The sequence below is a fragment of the Hevea brasiliensis genome, chromosome 11 (genome assembly GCF_030052815.1).
Source record: "Hevea brasiliensis isolate MT/VB/25A 57/8 chromosome 11, ASM3005281v1, whole genome shotgun sequence".
In the NCBI taxonomy this organism is placed as follows: Eukaryota; Viridiplantae; Streptophyta; class Magnoliopsida; order Malpighiales; family Euphorbiaceae; genus Hevea; species Hevea brasiliensis.
The window spans coordinates 58,148,125-58,168,446 of NC_079503.1; positions in this window are offsets into that span (position 1 = coordinate 58,148,125).

A 20,322-nucleotide genomic window follows, 5' to 3' on the forward strand; every position below is an offset into this window, starting at 1 on the left:
AATATAGACGGCACCTTGCCAAATTTTTATTACCAATCTTGAAACACTGATTTTATCAAAGTATGACAATAGTATCAGCATGATATGAATATTACATAAAAGACTTCTTAATATCAAATTGATTTTAAGAAATAAAATAATCACAGACTAGGTGTTCCTGTACGCCGTGTAGTACGCCTTGCTCGGCTATACTGTAGACGGGTGAGGGGTGTTACAATCTCTCACTGAAAACTCAGGTTTCTTGCCCTGTCTGACATCTTCTAACAGCTTTTGATACTTCTGATCATTTTGTGCAGTCATTCTAATCTGATCGATCAACACTGACTGTACATGCCATGCAACTGTTGTTTGCCCTCATCATTAATCTCTAAGCTGGTATGCAACACTCTCAACTCATGTACCATAGACAAAGGAGAAACCCGTAGACTTGCCATAGTCTTACAACTTAAGGCGTCACATTAGCTTTCTCTGGCTTATAGTCTATCAGACAATCGTAGTCTTTTATCAACTCTAACCATCTCCTCTGTCTCAAATGCAACTCCTTTTGAGTGCCCAGATACTTTAAACTCTTAGGATCTGTGTAGATGTAGCACTTCTCCTCTTACAAATAATGTCTCCAGATCTTAAGAGCGAATACAATAGCTGCAAGCTCCAAGTCATGTGTCGAATAATTCCTCTCATGCGGTTTCAGCTGGCGTGATGCATAGGCAATGACATTCCGCTCTTGCATCAGTACACAGCCTAACCCATTGTGAGAAGCATCGCTGTAAATTGTGTATTCTTTACCCAGAGTAGGTAAAGTAAGGACTGGAGCTTCAGTTAACCATTTCTTCAACTCATCAAAACTCTGTTGGCATTTATCCGTCCACTAAAATTTCACATCTTTTCGAAGTAGCTTAGTCAATGGAGATGCCAACATGGAGAACCCCTTCACAAATCGGTGGTAGTATCCAGCTAAACCTAGAAAACTGTAAATTTCAGTGATATTTCTGGGTGGCTTCCAATTAAGGACAACTTCTATCTTACTTTGATCTACGTTGATGCCCTTTGCCTATACTATGTGCCCTAAGAAGGATATTTATTTCAGCCAAAATTCACATTTCGTTAATTTGGCGTATAGTTGTTTCTCCCTCAAAGTCTGCAGTACAATCCGCAGATGTCTATCATGCTCCTCTGCACTCCTCGAGTAGACCAATATATCATCTATGAATACCACAACAAACTGGTCGAGGTATGGTCTGAAGATAGTGTTCATCAAATCCATAACAGCAGCCGGAGCATTAGTTAACTCGAATGGTATAACCAAGAACTCATAATGGCCATAGTGAGTTCTAAAAGTAGTTTTAGGAATACTCTGCTCTTGCACTTTTAGCTGATAATAACCTGATCTCAGGTCAATTTTGAAGAGCACAGCTACACCCCTCAACTAATCAAACAAGTCATCAATGCAGGGCAATGGATATCTATTCTTTATTGTCACCTTATTCAACTGCCGATAGTTAATACATAAGGGGAGAGAGCCATCTTTCTTCTTAACAAATAACACTGATGCTCCCAAAGGTGACACACTAGGTCAGATAAAGCCCTTGTCAAGCAGCTCTTGTAACTACACTTTCAACTCTTTCAATTTGCTGGTGCCATTGTATATGGTGTTATAGAGATTGGGTCCACACCATGCATAACATCAATTTCAAACTGCACCTCTCTTTTCGGAGGTAATCTTGGCAACTCATCAGGAACACATCCGAAAAGTCACATACAGTAGGGATGTCTCTCAATGTTAGACTCCCCACTTAGGTGTCTATCACATGTGCCAAGTATACTTCACACCCCTTTTTTATCATCTTTCTAGCTAGTGTAGTCAAAATGATGTTTGATGGCAGTAACTGCCTCTCCCAATGTATTACCACTTCACCGTATAGAGGGAGACCAAAAGTGACTGTCTTCAGTTTACAGTCAATCATGGCGTGATGTCTGGCTAACCAATCCATGCCCAAGATGATATCATAATCTCTGAAGGGCATTTTAATTAAATCTGACAGAAAAACATGGCCTTGGATCACCAAAGGACAATCTCTATACATTCTATTGACCCAGACCTCTTGTTCTAACGGACTAGTTACTAGCACTTCAAAATCCATTTTTGCACACGGAACCGCAAGGGAACTAACTATGCTAGCACTAACATATAAGTGGGTTGAACTTGGATCAAACAACACAAAGACATCCTGATCAGAGATAGAGAAAGTATTGGCTACAATATCGGATGTCTCAACCTCTTCCCGCAGTCTCATAGTGTAAACTCTGGCTGGAGCACTCCCTTGTACTGACTGGTTAACGGTACTGTCACACCATACTCCTTCGTAAGATGTAACATGATCCTGTAGTACACCTAATGAATTACTGTACTTTGCCTACCAGTAACCCATTAAATATACTAAAAGGGATTTTAAATCAATTTTCATGAAATTTAAATCATCGATTAAAATCTGGTGTTATAAAAAATTTTCAAAATTTCGACAGAGTGTCAGCTATATTTTGAGAAAACAGTTCTTCAAACCTGAAAAAGAAAACACTCCCAATATTTTTTTTCTCAATTACAATTCCAATAAACTTCATTTCATCTCACAATTCAATCTCAATAATCAAATCATTTCATTTTCAAACCAACCTCATCATAAAAGAAACATTTCATCGATTACAAGACTCAAAAATTAATATTACAAAACTATTCAGGTAAATGAAATCTCAAATTTACATTTACAATAATTTACATTTAATTATATACCAAATATTTTACAAGAGTTTTTATACAACTGCTCAAATAATTTACATACATATTATTACATGCATACATCAAAACTTATGTATATGGGTATACCTATGATATACATGGAGCTGATTTGAATGTGTCTTCAAAGAAGCTTACTCAACTGCTCTATGCTCTTTTCACCTGCGACAGCATACAAAGCTATCGCTGAGTAGTGAACTCAGTGGTGCACAACTATAATTTAAAACAAGTACAATATACATTGACAAAATTATAATAATTAATTTGAAAGTCTCGAAATTCAACAAAATTCTAAAAGTCAAAATCTTCGTTGCCAATAATATAAATCATTAGTTAAAATAACTTTGAGCAAGAAATTCAACTTATCAAATCTCAACTGGACATTTAAAGTAATTCTAGCAATCATGGAAATAAAGATTAATTCCAACAAAATCAATTATACATAAATCCCATTTGAAATCGAAATTCTTTACTATTCAAAAACCATTCTTTATCTCACTAACCGTGCAAGACTAATTCGAAAGGGCTATCTTTGGGGTGTTTCTAACTCCCTATGGTCGAGGAGGTCGAATTGGATTCTAACTCCCTATGGTTGGGGAGGTCGAATCATCGTGCACAGTACACATCACAATAATGAAACTTTCGAAAGGGCCATAACATATAAACTTAGATCTAACCTCTAATAAGAGGAGAATCTAAGCTTGTGCACGTACCATGGTAATCAAAACAAAGCTAACGCCATTGTCTCCTCAACAAATGAGAGAGATGAGTAATAACCTAGTCAAACATCTATAGTGAGATATAAAATAATATCATCATTCTCTTTGTCCTTTTTGTGAGAATAATCACAACACAATTCCATTTAAAGTCAATTCCAATATCCAATAATTTTTTATGCTCATCACAATTCAAAACATAAATTTGTATTTTTCCATGGAAATTGCCCATCACAATTCAAAACATATTCTATCAAAATTTTTCAAAACATAATTTATTCAATCCACAACAATGCTTAATACTTGTTAAAATACTATTTCACAAAGCTAAATTCATACATACTATAACAATTTCAATAATCATTGAATTAAATCCAATACTTGATAAACATATTACAGAAGGAAAATACATCATTTAGTTATATGAAATTTTCAAAACAAATCAATTAAAAACTAGTTATGCACAAACCTCTGAGGAGTCACCTCTTGGCCTTGACTCAGTGGGTCTTTTCCTTTTCTAGTGTCTTTTCTAACTGAAACACACAATTTAAATTGTTTCAGTAGTCATTTAAATTATTTCTAATAATAAGGTTCAATAATTAAATTTTATTAATACTATTCCTTTCATTAATCAACCTATAAAGTTGACCTTTAATGCACACTAGGTGAATTAGTTTTAATTTCACTAATATGTTTCATTTTTCATTCCTCACATGTTGACATATGTTGTCAATTTCATTTCAAAACTTATTGCATTTTATTGTAATTATTCAGATTTTATGGCCAATGTTTACTGTCTATTGGACCAAGCTACAGTGTAAATTTAACAGATTTCTCTTCATTAAATTGTTTCTCATTGTGTCTTCTTTAATTTCCCTTTTGAATCATGTCATTTGGATTTGTATAACTCAAGTTATCGTCAATTGACCATAACTAGGTCAATTCTGAATTTTGCCCTTACAAGGCAGTTTTAGTATTACACTTTGCCAATTTTATTTGAGTAGATTGCTGCCATATTTAGGTCTATTACTCTTCATAGGATATGTTACCCTATGTCTTATGGTCACTAATAAATGTTTTTTTTAATTTTTCAGGTCTTGTAGAGTTACTTATCATCAAGTTATTGGACTGGACTCAATGGTCTTGTGGTGACAGGATGTTCAACTAGGGCAGTAGTTTTGACCCAACATTTGAGCTTCTTACATTCATAAGGTGAGAGAGAGGTCTAAAACAAAGTTGAAGGTCCATTTCTTAGCTTTCCAGAATGGTTTGGCTCATTTTGTTTGAAGACTTCTAGTGGGAGTTATACTTAAAAAACTTTGCTGGAGTTAATGGTCATTTGAACCATTTCTAGATTTGGTATGCCAAATTAATCAAGTTAATTGAACTAGTTTCCTAAGTTTCTAGGTTTTGGTCAAAATATCATTATTGTAGGCCTATGTCTTAGTGAAAATTTGGCACTGATTTCAAGGCATTTAGAGTTATATGGACCAAGTTATGGTCATTTTACTATTGCTGGTCAAGTTGCACTTATATTGCAAAGTTTAGGTCATTTTTAGGTCAAAGTCAATTCAGTCAGTTTTTGTAACCCAACTTGTGCAAGCATTTTAACTTGGTTCTGGTCATTTCTGGATTTTAGTGTCTTCATAAGAGTTGTAGGTTTATATATAAGCTTTTCATGGTATAAATTTCAGGTCATTTGGATCTATTTTGAGTGAGTTATGGATAAAATACTGACTACTGTTCATATGGTCAAAATTATGGGTTTTCATATCCTGCAATTCTGGATTTGGTCATTCTTTTAGGTCACTTCTAGGCAGAATTTGGACAATACTTCTACATGAAAGTTGGCCTGTTTTATGTCTAGTTTCACCTCCAATTGGCCTCATACCAATTGGAGTTATAACTTTACACTTATAACTTAATTTGTACACTGCCAATAATTACAACCTGCATAAGAGAATTTACACTCCCAATTTGGCAATCCTCCTCCTCCCAATACTTCAATATTCATTCTTGGCACTTCTATATTTATTCAACACAATTCCAGCAAAGTAAATTGGGCAGAATACTCAAATAATATAGGCTCCCATGGCTACTTAAAATTGGGCAGTCCAATAACTCAACAATTCCATCAATTTTCATCACCAATCAACTCATCTCAAGCTAAATATAAACTTTACTTAAGAAAGGAAGTGAATTGGACCCTTACCTCTTTTTAGAGCTTGGTCAAACCTTAACAGAACTCCTTCTTTTTGCTCCCAATATGCTGCCCAATGTATGAGGATAAAGTTTAATGAAAGAACCTTGAAGATTTCATGGCTTGATCTTGGTGGATGAGAGCTTGAAGCTTTGGCCATCCATGGAGCTTTTGGGAGGATTGGATTCTGCTTGAAGATGAAATGAAGAAGAAGAAGTGGCTGAAGTGGGATATGCTGTCCACTTAGTCAATATACAAATCCATAGTGCTCCACTAGGGTGGATTAAATGTTTAATAATCCAAATTTTCCCTTAATTGTAATTATGCCCCAAACTTCCATCATTTATTTTATGTACCACATTTTTAATTTTCATGACATTTTCAAAGTGTGCTATCACTCATTTTTAATGGATATTGAGGTCAAAAGAAAACTCTAGGTGTCAATTATCCAAAATGCCCCTATTCGATTTGTATTTCTGATTTTTCGGTAACACCAATTTTTGTTTGTTTCTTGATTTTTCAATTTTTTTGTACTAATTTATTAATTTTTCTTTGACATTTCTAATGTCATTTATACCTCAATAGATGTTTAATTAGGTTCCAAAAATATTTTCCAGGGTTTCTTGCTCTCCAGGGCTAGTTAACGGTCCTCGCCGCAACTTCCCGATGCGCTCACCCATTGCTACGATTTTTGGCTCGTTTAACTTAATCACATTTTATTGCTCTTATTTTTTCTTTATTTTTCTTGCATTTTTCTCTATTTTATTTCATTATTTTATGTCTCCTCACTAACATTTAAGTATAATTCTAAGCATCCTAGCTGTCCAGACAGACACTGGTCACTAGAATAGTAGAACGCACTACCGAATATAGGGGTGTTACAATTCTCCCCCCTTAAAATAAGTTTCGTCTCAAAATTTTACCTGATTTTAGTCTCTGAACAACTATGGGTGCTGCCTCCTGATATCCTCCTCTCGTTCCTATGTAACTTCCTGCCCTGAATGATGGTCCATAACACCTTAACCAAATGTATACATTTATTTCTCAGTTGCTTCACCTCATGTACTAAGATCTTTATGAGTTTCCCCATCATATGTTGAATTTAAATTCATTTCACCTTTTTAGAGGTAAGCAATTTTGTGTGCTAATGAATCCACTCTTTCTAGGACCTTGTATGGTTTTATGGAGTGAGAACTTAGTTTTTCTCCTTTTTATATGATCGTATAATCTTCTTTCCTTTGAATTTGTGTAAGACTTTTTACAATCTAATATAACATTTAATTTGTTTATATAGCACTAATCTTTTCTTACTATCATTCTGTCTAATATTTCAATTCATATTTCCTTATCGAATGACCATTGTGGTCATGTTAGAATTATTTATCTAATCATTGGTCCTCTGACCATTCTAGTCAACAATCTTACTCATATTCATAATATTTCTTATTTCATTTAAATCAACTATTCAAATTTTCACTTCCACAACTCGTTTATCTATCAATATTCTATAAATTACTTCCTTTTGTACTGAACTATAACCTTTTGATATTCTAACTTTTGAGTTTTAAATCCCTAAGTAGGATTTCCAAACTCATTTCTAACAATAAAAATCTGTCCTGGCATAAATATACCAAAACAGATGCCGTTGGCAACTATTCTCATCTTGGTGTAGTATCGAGTAGTACATAGCTCTACACAATAATCTCAAGTCAGTACTGTAATCTGCAGCTTACAGTACAACCATTAAGAATATTGCATAGTTACTACGATACATTCCAATAGATCAAATTTTCTTATATCTTATCAATCTTGAGTTCACTTATATCCTAAACTTGTTCTGATTACAATATCCATTAATAATTACTAACTGTAACATCTTTACTCTCATCTAGAGCAAGTCTATTACTGCAACTCACTTTTAGGTCCTCTTGCCTTACATTAAGTAGGCTTGCCAATTAGCTTTATAATTTATGGTGTGTTAGAAAATACTTTTAGCTAACAATTCTTCCAAAATTAATGTCAATCATACTTGTTATTATAGTTTTTATCCTAAAGGACTAGTCACTAATACATCAAAATTTATTCCTATGTAAAGGAATAGCAACAGAACATATAATTCTAACACTAACACACAACTAAGTAGTGCTGGGATCAAATAATAACTAATTATTTCTTTCAAAAATTAAGAACTTACCAACAGCTACATTTGAAGTTTCTGTTCTTTCTCCTTAGCGCATAGTGGACGCTCTGACTGGTGTGCTATTATATTCGGGTTGATTCACTGTATTATGGTTGTGAGGAGTACCAACTCTATTTTTATCTCGACTCTGACCGACTGTCTGTGAACTCCAAAGAGCAGATCGTAGTGCTCTAGTACAATCTCTAACAAAGTGTCCAAGCTTTCCATAATTGTAGTAGGCTCTAGTGGCCTTACGACAAAAACCCCCATGTAGTTTGCCACAAACATGGCAGATACGGGCAGAATAGGAACTTCTAGTTGTTCGACGACTGGACCTTGGTGGCCTCTACCCTGAAGATCCGCCTCTATCAGATCCATAACCACTAGGCTCTCCAGTGTTCTTCCTTTTTCCCAATTTACTATTTGAACTTTGATCACCAGGTCTTTCATTCTTCTCTATTTCATATTGCCCTTGTGGGTGTTGGGTTTGTACTTGGGCTTGGGCTGACAGATTATCAGCCATTTGTTGAAAGAAAGTGGCCATTTGCTGGGCCATTTGTGCAGTAATTTGTATAGGTGGGGCTGGTAAAGTGAAGCTTTCGACTCTCTGAGGGGCTGGGGCCTCACTTTGTACTTTCGCTGTCACAGACTGTTCTATTGTCTCATCCTTCTCTTTCATATCTTTTCACAGAATTTTCTATTTCCTGGACAACCAACACAAGGAGATTTCTCTCCATTAGTTCATATTTATGATGTAAATATACTATATGTATCAAACATTTGAGCAGTTGTATTTACCGATAAAAAGATTTCAAATTCACAGTTCCAAATTTACTTTAAAACTATTGCTCTGATACCACTAAACATGTCACACCCTACTCCTCCGTAAGATGTAACATGATCCCGTAGTACACCTAATGAATTAACGTACTTCACCTACCGGTAACCCATTAAATATACTACAAGAGATTTTAAATCAATTTTCATGAAATTTAAATCATCGATTAAAATCTGGTGTTATAAAATTTTTCAAAATTTCGGCAGAGTGCCGGCTGTATTTTGAGAAAACAGGTCTTCAAACCTGAAAAAGAAAACACTCCCAATATGTTTTATCAAATACAACTCCAATAAACTTCATTTCATCTCACAATTCAATCTCAATAATCAAATCATTTCATTTTCAAACCAACCTCATCATAAAAGAAACATTTGATTGATTACAAGACTCAAAAATTAATATTACAAAACTATTCAGGTAAATGAAATCTCAAATTTACATTTACAATAATTTACATTTAATTACATACTAAATATTTTACAAGAGTTTTTATACAACTGCTCAAATAATTTACATACATATTATTATATGCATATATCAAAACCTATGTACATGGGTATTCCTATAATGTACCTGGAACTGATCTGAATGTGTCTTCAAAGAAGCTTACTCAACTGCTTTATGCTCTTTTCACCTGTGACAGCATACAAAGCTATCGCTAAGTGGTGAACTCAGTGGTGCACAACTATAATTTAAAACATAGTACAATATACATTGACAAAATTATAACAATTAATTTGAAAGTCTCGAAATTCAACAAAATTCTAAAAGTCAAAATCTTCATTGCCAATAATATAAATCATTAGTTAAAATGACTTTGAGCAAGAAATTCAATTTATCAAATCACAACTGGACATTTAAAGTAATTTCAACAATCATGAAAATAAAGATTAATTCCAACAAAATCAATTATGCATAAATCCCATTTGAAATCGAAATTCTTTACTATTCAAAAACCATTCTTTATCTCACTAACTGTGCAAGACTAATCCGAAAGGGCCATCTTCGGGGTGATCCTAACTCCCTATGGTTGGGGAGGTCGAATCAGATTCTAACTCCCTATGGTCGGGGAGGTCGAATCAGATTCTAACTCCCTATGGTCGGGGAGGTCGAATCAACGTGCACAGTACACATCACAGTAATGAAACTTCTGAAAGGGCCATAACATATAAACTTAGATCTAACCTCTAATAAGAGGAGAATCTAAGCCTGTGCACGTACCATGGTAATCAAAACAAAGCTAACTCCATTTTCTCCTCAACAAATGAGAGAGATGGGTAATAACCTAGTCAAGCATCTATAGTGAGATATAAAACAATATCATCATTCTCTTTGTCCTTTTTGTGAGCATAATCACAACACAATTCGATTCAAAGTCAATTCCAATATCCAATAATTTTTTATGCTCATCACAGTTCAAAACATAAATTTGTGTTTTTTCATGGAAATTGCCAATCACAATTCAAAACATATTCTATTAAAATTTTCCAAAACATAATTTATTCAATCCACAATAATGCTTAATACTTGTTAAGATATCATTTCATAAAGCTAAATTCATACATACTATAACAATTTCAATAATCATTGAATTAAATCCAATACTTGATAAACATATTATAGAAGGAAAAATACATTATTTAGTCATATGAAATTTTCAGAACAAAATCAATTAAAAACTAGTTGTGTACAAACCTCTGATGAGTCACCTTTTGTGTAACACCCCTATTTGCATAGCCTGGTATATTTCACTATTCTGGTGACTGGAGCCGGTCCAGATAATTAAGAGGATTAGAACCACACTTAAGACAACTAGAGAAGCCATAAACACAAATAATTAGTAATTGCTAATTAGTTAAGTATGAATAAGAAAAACAGAACATAAGAAGTTAAGTGAGCCGACAGTCACAGCGATGGGTGACCTTCTCGGGAAGGATTGCGAAGTCAATTTAAACTCAAATTTCGAAACGTAAAATCCCTTATAAAAGTAAGAAAATTGTTTTAAAATCCCTTGTAGGGTACTTAATGAGTTATCCGTAGGTGAAGTTCGATAGTTCATTAGGTATTCTACGAGATCATGTTATGCCTTACAGAGGGGTAAGGTGTGACATGTTTTAGTGGTATCAGAGCAAAATTTTTGAAGTATGTTTTAACTTGTGAATTTGTGTCTTTACTTGTTAAGTACAACTGTTCAATGTCCTTATTTGTTACATACAATGCATTACATCATAAATATGAACTAACGGAGGGAAATCTCCTTGTGTTATTTGTTCAAGAGATATCCTAACATCAGATTGAAATGGAAGAAGGAGATCGCTCAGTCGAGCAATTTGTTGAAGCTGAGGCACAAGGGGAAGGCCCAGCTCTACAAAATGTCAGTGGATCAGTAGCACTAGCCCCACAAATGCCACAGTTTTCTGCATAGTTTGCACAGCAGATGGCTGCGATGTTTCAACAAATGGCTAGGGGTATGCCTGCTCAAGCTCCACCCCAGACACCTGTGGTACAACCACAACCTCCAGTCAGGCAGTATGATAAACTGTTGAAGTATGGGGCTACAAAATTTAAGGGTATAGTAGACCCGTTTGAGGCAGAGCAATGGCTTGAAAGAATGGACAGAGTGTTCAAGAAACTACACGGCCAAGATGAGCTGAAATTTGAATACTCTGTGTCGCTACTGCAAGGGGATGCGTATGATTGGTGGAAGACCATCCCCCACAGCTTGGCTGTACCACCAGTACTGACCTGGGATGACTTCATCAGAGAATTCAGCAAAAATATGTCCTAGATGCATATGTGGATCAAAAGTTACAAGAATTTCTGGGCCTGAAACAAGGGAATAGATCAGTGGCAGAGTATGAGAGGGAGTTCTCCCGCTTAAGCCACTATGCTGGGAGTCTCCTTTCCACCAGCAAGGAAAGGTGCAAGAGATTTGAGACTGGTTTGAAGCCCAGTTTGAGAATGCAAGTAGTGGGATTCAGACACAACAATTTCTCTGAGCACATCTCTCAAGCACTTAAGCCAGAAAGGATTGAATCAGAAGCAACACCTGTAAAAGAAAAATCAGAGAAGACTGAGAAAACAGAGAAAGATAAAGGTGAAAAGTTAGTAGAGCCAAGTTCTGGTGGTACTTCTGGCAAGAGGAAGAAATTTGGTGGACTTAGTAGAGGTCGAGGTGGAAGATTTGGAAGGGGCAGATTTTCTGGACAAAGACCCCCTAGGTCTGGTCAGCAGCCCCTGTGAGACTTGTGGCAAGATTCATGGGGGAGAATGCTATTGGGCAATAAGAGCCTGCTTTAATTGTAGAGGCAAAGGCCATTTACCTAAAAACTGCACTAGTGCTCCTAGATATAGTCTAGCTCCTACCACTGCAGAAGGATCTATTTAGAGTCCTGCTCCCAGAGGTTCACAATCAGTTGGCAGAGGAAGAGGCAGAGGTAGAGGCACTGCTTCTGACAGTCAGGGCACTGTTGGTCAATCAGCACAAGGAAGTGCTTCAACCAAGGTTTATACGATGAGACAGTGAAAAGAGGTTAAGACTTCTGATGTTGTAGCTAGTACATTCTCTATCTCTGATCAAGAAGTATTTGTGTTGTTTGATCCGGGTTCAACCCACTCATATGTTAGTGCTAACATAGTCAGTTCAATTACTATTCCGTGTGTCAAAATGGGTTTTAAAGTGCTAGTAACTAGTCCGTTAGGACAAGAGGTTCGGGTCAATAGAATCTATAGAGACTGTCCTTTGGTGATCCAATGACATGTTTTTCTGTCAGAATTGATTGAAATGCCCTTCAGAGATTATGATATCATATTAGGCATGGATTAGTTAGCCAGACATCACGCCATGATTGACTGTAGACTGAAGACAGTCACTTTTGGTCTCCCTCTGTACAGTGATGTGGTAATACATGGGGAGAGGCATTTACTGCCATCAAACATCATTTCGGATGCACTTGCTAGAAGAATGATCAGAAAGGGGTGTGAAGCATACTTGGCACATGTGATAGACACCCAAGTGGGGAGTGTAACACCCTCTCGGTAACTACTCCGTACATCCTGCTGTTCCGGTGACCAGTGTCGGTCCGGACAGCTAGAATGTCCGGAAAAATATTTAAACTAAAGTGAGGGACCATAATTAACTCAAATATTAATAAGAAAAATTTGGTAAAAATTTTAGAAATAAAATACAACCAAGTTAAACGAGCTGGTGCCCTAGCGATGGGTAACCAGAGGGAAGTTGTGGTTCTCGCAACGAGGAGCCCTAGACCCGGGGGAAAAATTATAAAATAATTTTTGGGACTCCAGAGAAGGGTTATTGAGGTTCCCATGGCATTACAATGCCAAGAAAATACTTAGAAAAAATTTTCAATCGGTACAGACAATTTTGACCCGTTAAGCCAAACGGAGGGCATTTTGGTCATTTCGCCTTCAGAGGTGATTTTTGGCCGACTTGTCCAGTTGAGTAAATAATTAATATGACATAAAATATGAATAAACATTACTAGAAATTAAATTGGAAATGAGTAGTGGAGGAAAGAAAAGAAAAATACAATATATGCAATTTATGACATCATTGTGATGTCATTTAAAATTTTCCACCAATCACAATTAAGCAACCATTTGACCAACTAATAAAAGAGACTAAATGAAGACCAAAATAACCAAAAATACAGCAGCCATCTCCCTCCCCAAAAGCCAGCCGAAACTCATTCCCATAGCCACCCTCCATTAAAGCTTTTTCAAGCTTTAGATTTCCATCATTTCCACCATATTTCCCTACCCTCTAAGTACAAAAATTAATTATTTCACCTTGAGAAGAAGATTGATAGTAAGAAGAAGAGAAGAAAGTGAAGAATTTGAGCTTTTGAAAAGCTCTTAAGTGAGGTTAGTGCACCTATCTACTTAAAACCTTTATTTTCCATGTTAGTAGCTTGAATTAAGTAAGAATTTGTAACTAAAATGAACAAAAATTATGTGTATACATACTATGGATTTCGGAAGCCCTATGGAAGGAATGGGTTTGATAGTTTTGATGGACTTAAAGTGGACTAGAGATCATGTTTGAAGTACATAATTATGTGGATAATGACTTAGCTAGTTAACTAGGGTAACTAGTGTGAAATGGAAATGGAAATTAGGGTTTTGAGAAGTGAAAATTTGACTTGGCTTAGGAAATTGTTAGAGAACATTTTAATGGTCAATTAGTGACCATTTTAGGTAAGTTGACCACAATTTGGACTAAAATATAGCATGGCAAAGTGAATGTGTAGGCTGCCTAAGGATAGCATCAGAGTGGCTAAGATTTCAGTCCACTTGGACTGCCATATCTTTGGCTGTGTTGGTCCAATTGGTGTTTGGCCAATTGGACATGAAACTAGGCTTATAATGGCACATTTTTGCTGAAGAAACCATGCCCAAAAGACCAAAGCAAGAGGACCAAAAGTTGGCCCCAATCCGGATACCCTGCAACAGCACCTGCAGAAATGACTAAATGAACAGTAACTGTTCATTTGGCCATAACTTACTGTAGATATGGTCAATTGACCTGCAATTTTTACAGCAACAAGTTAAGACATAGACAAACAACTTTCATGAAGAAACCTACCCCAAATTATGGCCAAAACCTATTCAAATATGCAATCACAGTCACTGTTCATGGTACTATAGATTTGGTAATTCTGCAGTTTTGGAAATCCGGCCAGCTGTGGTTTTTGGGCCATATCTGGAGCTAAAAAACTACAAATGGAGTGATTCAAAAAATGAAATTCAACTAGACAAAATAAGGAACAACTTTCATGTTTGTCATTTCTTCAAATTCCCACTGCAACAGTGCTTAATGGAACAGTAAACTTATGCTTCAAAAACTAAAATTTTCTGCCCTCTTGGTTTTAAGTTAGAAATGGTAATGGTGACCAATTCTAACAAGTTTTAAATGTAAAATGTGGTATATTGGGAGTGCCAAAGTCAATGTACATATTGTCTATCCAAAAGTCAACATTTTTGTTGACCAATGAGGTGAATAGTAACACCAAAACTTGAAATTCACAAATTGAAGAATTTAAAAGTTTCAAATGCCCTAGTATACCTAACAAGAATGGTTTGGATAGTTTGGCATGCCAATAGGGTGCAGTTAGCAGTACTGCACATGGCAATTTTCCATTCTGTGATTTTATGGCTTTTAGCCATTCTGACCTTATATTGAGCTTTGGCCTTGTGCCTGATGTTGTCACAGCTTGTTAGTTATTCAGTTGCACACCGGGAGATGCATATGTCACCGATGGTGTGACGGCCCGAGGTACTTGATACCCAGTGCCAGTTTACCCGTTATCCAGTCCAGTCATCTAGTGTAGGTTACTTGGGCAACCAAATGAATGAAAGTGGACAAAGATAATGAAATAATGGATACACCAATACCAAACAAAGAAATCATACACATTCTATACACACTTATTTTTTTGCTATTTTCTTTTATTATACTATTGCACCACTAAGCATTATTGCTTAGCGCGTTGCTTTTGCCACGCGTAGGTACTGGAGATACAGATCGTGAGCCCAGTAGACCGCAGACTGGGTGAGTCTCGTCGATTCGCACAGTGTCCGTGTCACCTCAACTTCTGCAGTGCATTGGTAGGACACTAGGTGTCATTTTGATATTTTGTAGTAAATTTTTACTTTCTCATATGTATTTGACCTTATGTAATGTATTCTGATGTTCATGTAAATAATGAAAGTTATGGCTATGAAATCAAAAATTTGAGCATTTATTTATTGTTTGTATATGAGTATTATGAGAAATGGATGTTTGAGAAATGAAAAGGTTATTGAGAACTGAAATTGAGAAATGTTATGGATATCTTGATATTGAGATTTTGTTAATGAATTGAAGTTGGGATTGTTTGGAAATTATTTGGAAGTGTTTTTAACAGGTTCCGAAGAACTGTTTTCTCCATTTTTAGCCGGTACTCTGCCGGATTTTCTTTAAAAATTTCCGGAACCTCAAATAAATTATAATTTCAATAAATGAACTATATTTCACAAACTATATTCAAAACTTTTATAAAAAAAATTAATTAAGGTAAAATAGAGTGTGCCGGTACACCGTGTGACATAGCTTACTCGGATGCACTGTAGCCGGGTAAGGGGTGTCACAGGGAGTCCAGCACTGAGGGACATCCCTACGATATGTGACTTTCCGGATGTGTTTCCTGATGAACTGCCAGGATTACCTCCAGAAAGAGAGGTGCAGTTTGAGATTGATGTTATGTCTGGTGTGGACCCAATCTTTATAACACCATATAGAATGGCACCTGTAGAATTGAAAGAGTTGAAAGTGCAGTTGCAAGAGCTACTTGACAAGGGCTTTATCTGCCCTAGTGTGTCACCTTGGGGAGCGCCAGTGTTGTTTGTTAAGAAGAAGGATGGCACTCTCTGCTTATGTATTGACTACCGGCAGTTGAATAAGGTGACAATAAAGAATAGATATCCATTGCCCCTCATTGATGACTTATTTGATCAGTTGAGGGGTGCAGCTGTATTCTCCAAAATTTACCTAAGATCAGGTTATTATCAGCTGAAAGTACAAGAGCACAATATTCCTAAAACTACCTTCAGAACCCGCTATGGCCATTATGAGTTCTTGGTCATGCCATTCGGGTTGACTAATGCTCCAGCTCCCTTTATGGATCTGATGAACACTCTATTCAGACCATACCTCGACCAGTTTGTTGTGGTATTCATTGATGATATATTGGTCTATTCGAGAAGTGTAGAAGAGCATGATAGACATCTGCGGATTGTACTGCAAACTTTAAGGGAGAAACAGCTATACGCCAAATTATCGAAGTGTGAATTTTGGCTGAAGGAGATATCCTTTTTGGGGCACATAGTATCAGCAGAAGGTATTAAGGTAGATCCTAACAAGATAGAAGCTATCCTTAATTGGAGACCACCTAGGAATATCACTGAGATTTGCAGTTTTCTGGAGTTAGCTGGATACTGCCATCGATTTGTGAAGGGATTTTCAATGTTGGCATCTCCATTGACCAAATTACTTCGAAAAGATGTGAAATTTCAGTGGACGGATAAATGCCAATAGAGTTTTGATGAATTGAAGAAATGTTTGACTGAAGCTTCAGTCCTGACTTTACCTACTCCGGGTAAAGAATACACAGTTTATAGTGATGCTTCTCACAGTAGGTTAGGCTGTGTATTGATGCAAGATCGAAATGTCATTGCCTATGCATCACGCCAGCTAAAACTGCATGAGAGGAATTATCCGACACATGATTTAAAGCTTGCGGCTATAGTGTTTGCTCTTAAGATCTGGAGACACTATTTGTATGGGAAAAAGTGTTACATCTACACAGATCATAAGAGTTTGAAGTATTTGGGTACCCAGAAAGAGCTGAATTTGAGACAGAGGAGATGGTTAGAGTTGATAAAAGACTATGACTGTTTGATAGACTATCAGCCAGGAAAAGCTAATGTTGTGGTTGACGCCTTAAGTCGTAAGACTATGGCGAGTCTAAGGGTTACTCCTTTGTCTATGGTACATGAGTTGATGTCATTACATGCCAGCTTAGAGATTAATGATGAGGGACAGACAGCAGTTGCATGGCATGTAAGCCAGTGTTGATTGATCGATCGTAATGGTCGCTCGTAATGATCGAAGTATCGGTTGTTGGAAGAAGTCAAGCAGGGCAAGAAACTAGAATTCTCAATAAGAGATGATGGTCTACTGCTACACCAGGGTAGAATGTGTGTTCCTGATGATGTTGATTTGAGACAGATCATTTTGAAGGAAGCACATGAGTCTCCTTTTGCCATGCACCCTGGTGGTATAAAAATGTATAGAGGGCTAAAGGAGCATTACTGGTGGATGAGTATGAAAAGAGATTTAGCAGAGTTTGTTTCTAAGTGCCTAACTTATCAGCAAGTGAAGGCAGAACATCAAGTACCCGCTGGGTTGTTACATCCACTACCAGTACCATAATGGAAATGGGAGAGAATAACGATGGATTTTGTGATGGGACTTCTGAGGACACAGAAGAGTCATGATGCAGTATGGGTCATTGTTGACAGACTGACCAAGTCTGCTCATTTTCTGCCAGTTCAGATGGACTACAGTTTAGAAAGATTGGCCAAGTTGTACATTGATGAGATAATAAGAATGCATGGAGTGCCAGTATCCATCGTGTCAGACAGAGATCCTAGGTTCACTTCTAGATTCTTGGGTAGTATTCAGAGAGCCCTAGGAACTAGATAGAACTTCAGTACTGCTTTCCACCCACAGACAGATGGCCAATCTGAGAGGGTAATTTAGATCTTGGAGGACATGCTACGGGCTTGTGTGATTGAGTTTGAGGGCAGTTGGGATACACACTTGCCTTTGATTGAGTTTGCTTAGAACAATAGCTACCAATCAAGCATTGAGATGCCTCCATATGAAGCTTTGTATGGCAGAAAATGTAGAACCCCGTTATGTTGGGATGAGGTAGGTGAAAGGAACATGATTGGGCCCGAAATTGTTTAGCAAACTGAGGAGAAGATCAAGGTGATCAGAGATCGACTTAAGACTGCATCAGACTGTCAGAAGTTCTACATTGATTTAAAGAGAAGAGATATTGAGTATGCAGTGGGTGAGAAAGTATTCCTCAAGGTTTCTCCTTAGAAGAGAATTATGAGATTCGGCAGAAAGGGAAACTAAGTCCTCGTTTCATTAGGCCATATGAGGTTCTGGAAAGAGTGGGTCCTTTGGCATATCGATTGGCACTACCTCCAGAGTTGAGAAGATACATAATGTGTTCCATGTGTCTATGTTGAGGAGGTATCGATCAGACCCATCTCATGTACTACCAATAGAAGAAATTGAAGTGAATCCAGACCTCACATATGAAGAAGAACCCATAGAGATTCTAGCTTATGAGGTGAAGTAACTACAGAACAAGCAGATCCTGTTAGTAAAAGTGTTGTGGAACCATCAACAAAAGGAGGACATGAGGAGACAGCACCCACAGCTGTTCAGAGATTGATACCAGGTAAAATTTAGAGACGAAATTTATTTTAAGGGGGGAAGAATTGTAACACCCCTATTTGGATAGCTTAGTATATTGTACTATTCTGGTGATCAGAACCGGTCTGGACAATTAAGGGAATTAGAACTACACTTGAGATAAATAGAGAAGCTATAAACACAAATAATTAGTAATTGCCAATTAGTTAAGTATGAATAAGAAAAACAGAACATAAGAAGTTAAGTGAGCTGAGAGTCACAGTGATGGGTGACCTTCTCGGGAAGGATTACGAAGTCAATTTAAACTCAAATTTTGAACCGTAAAATGTGACGCTGCGGTCCTTAAGACTATTGTGAACACAGTGGAAAAGAGAAAATCACAAAAAAGAATTGTTAAGCCAGTCAAATAATTAGGTCAGGAAGCCAGAAGAAATATTGAATTATTTACAAACCGGGTTGAACCGGCGAGGGGCAATTTGGTCAATTGACCCCGAGAGCTGACTCCTAACCTAACTGTCAAATAAAATCAGAGAAAAGAAAATTTTAGAATCGGGAATTAAATTAAAGAACTAATTAAAAAATAAATAAAAAAAAGAAAGAAAAAGTGAAAAAGGTGATGACATCATGCATGATCTCATGCATGATGCAATAAATATATAATTAATAAATTTAATTAATTTGATTTTTTTGGTCTTCCATAAGACTAAAAGCATAAAGAAAAGAAAAAAAAAACAAAAAAAAAATCATCTTCTTCCTCAATTTCCGTCTCTCTCTCTCTCACCCTCTCCCTCACAAAGTACTCCATGAAAGCTCATTTTTGAGCTTGAAGAAATCAAACTTTAGCCATAGAAATTGCAAGCCCCTTAATTAAAACTTGTTTTGACAACTAAAAGAGGAGATTGAGCAAGAAAGAAAAAAGAAAAGAAAGAAGAAATTGGGTTATTGAACTTCAAAATTGAGGTAAGCTATTTACTTTGGAATTTTGAGTTTAATACATGTGTTTATGATTGAATGAACTTGGAAATATGCTTAAATGAAAAGAAAATTTTTGTTGAGGAACTAAAGTTGAATTTCAGCCAGCTAGGGTTTGATGGTGTATACATGTGTTTTTATTGAATTAATAGAGTAGGTAAGCTTGAATGGGTTAAGGAAGCATGTTTATAGGTGTTTAATTAGCTAAATGCAACAAATGGCATGAACTAGGGTTTTGGCATCTAGGGTTTTGGAGACAAAAATGTGAGAATGGGTCAAATGTTGTGTTTGACCTTGTTTGAGATGAAAAATGGTCATTTGTGACCAATTGAGATGTGTTGGAAGTGTTAGAAGTGAGTTTAAATTCGGACTGAAAATGGCCATGCTGCAGGCAGCAAGACCAAGGTCCCTTTGAGGGACCAAAACTGAAAATTTACAAGTCCAATTGGTATGAGACCAATTGGGAATGAAAATAGACACAAAATGGAACATTTTTCATTTGGTAATCATGCCTAAAAAGTGACCAAAACCTAGTGAACAAATTGACTAAATCTAGATTTATGCAGTCTGACCTATACAAAATGACTAAATGAATAATATTTGTTCATTTGGCC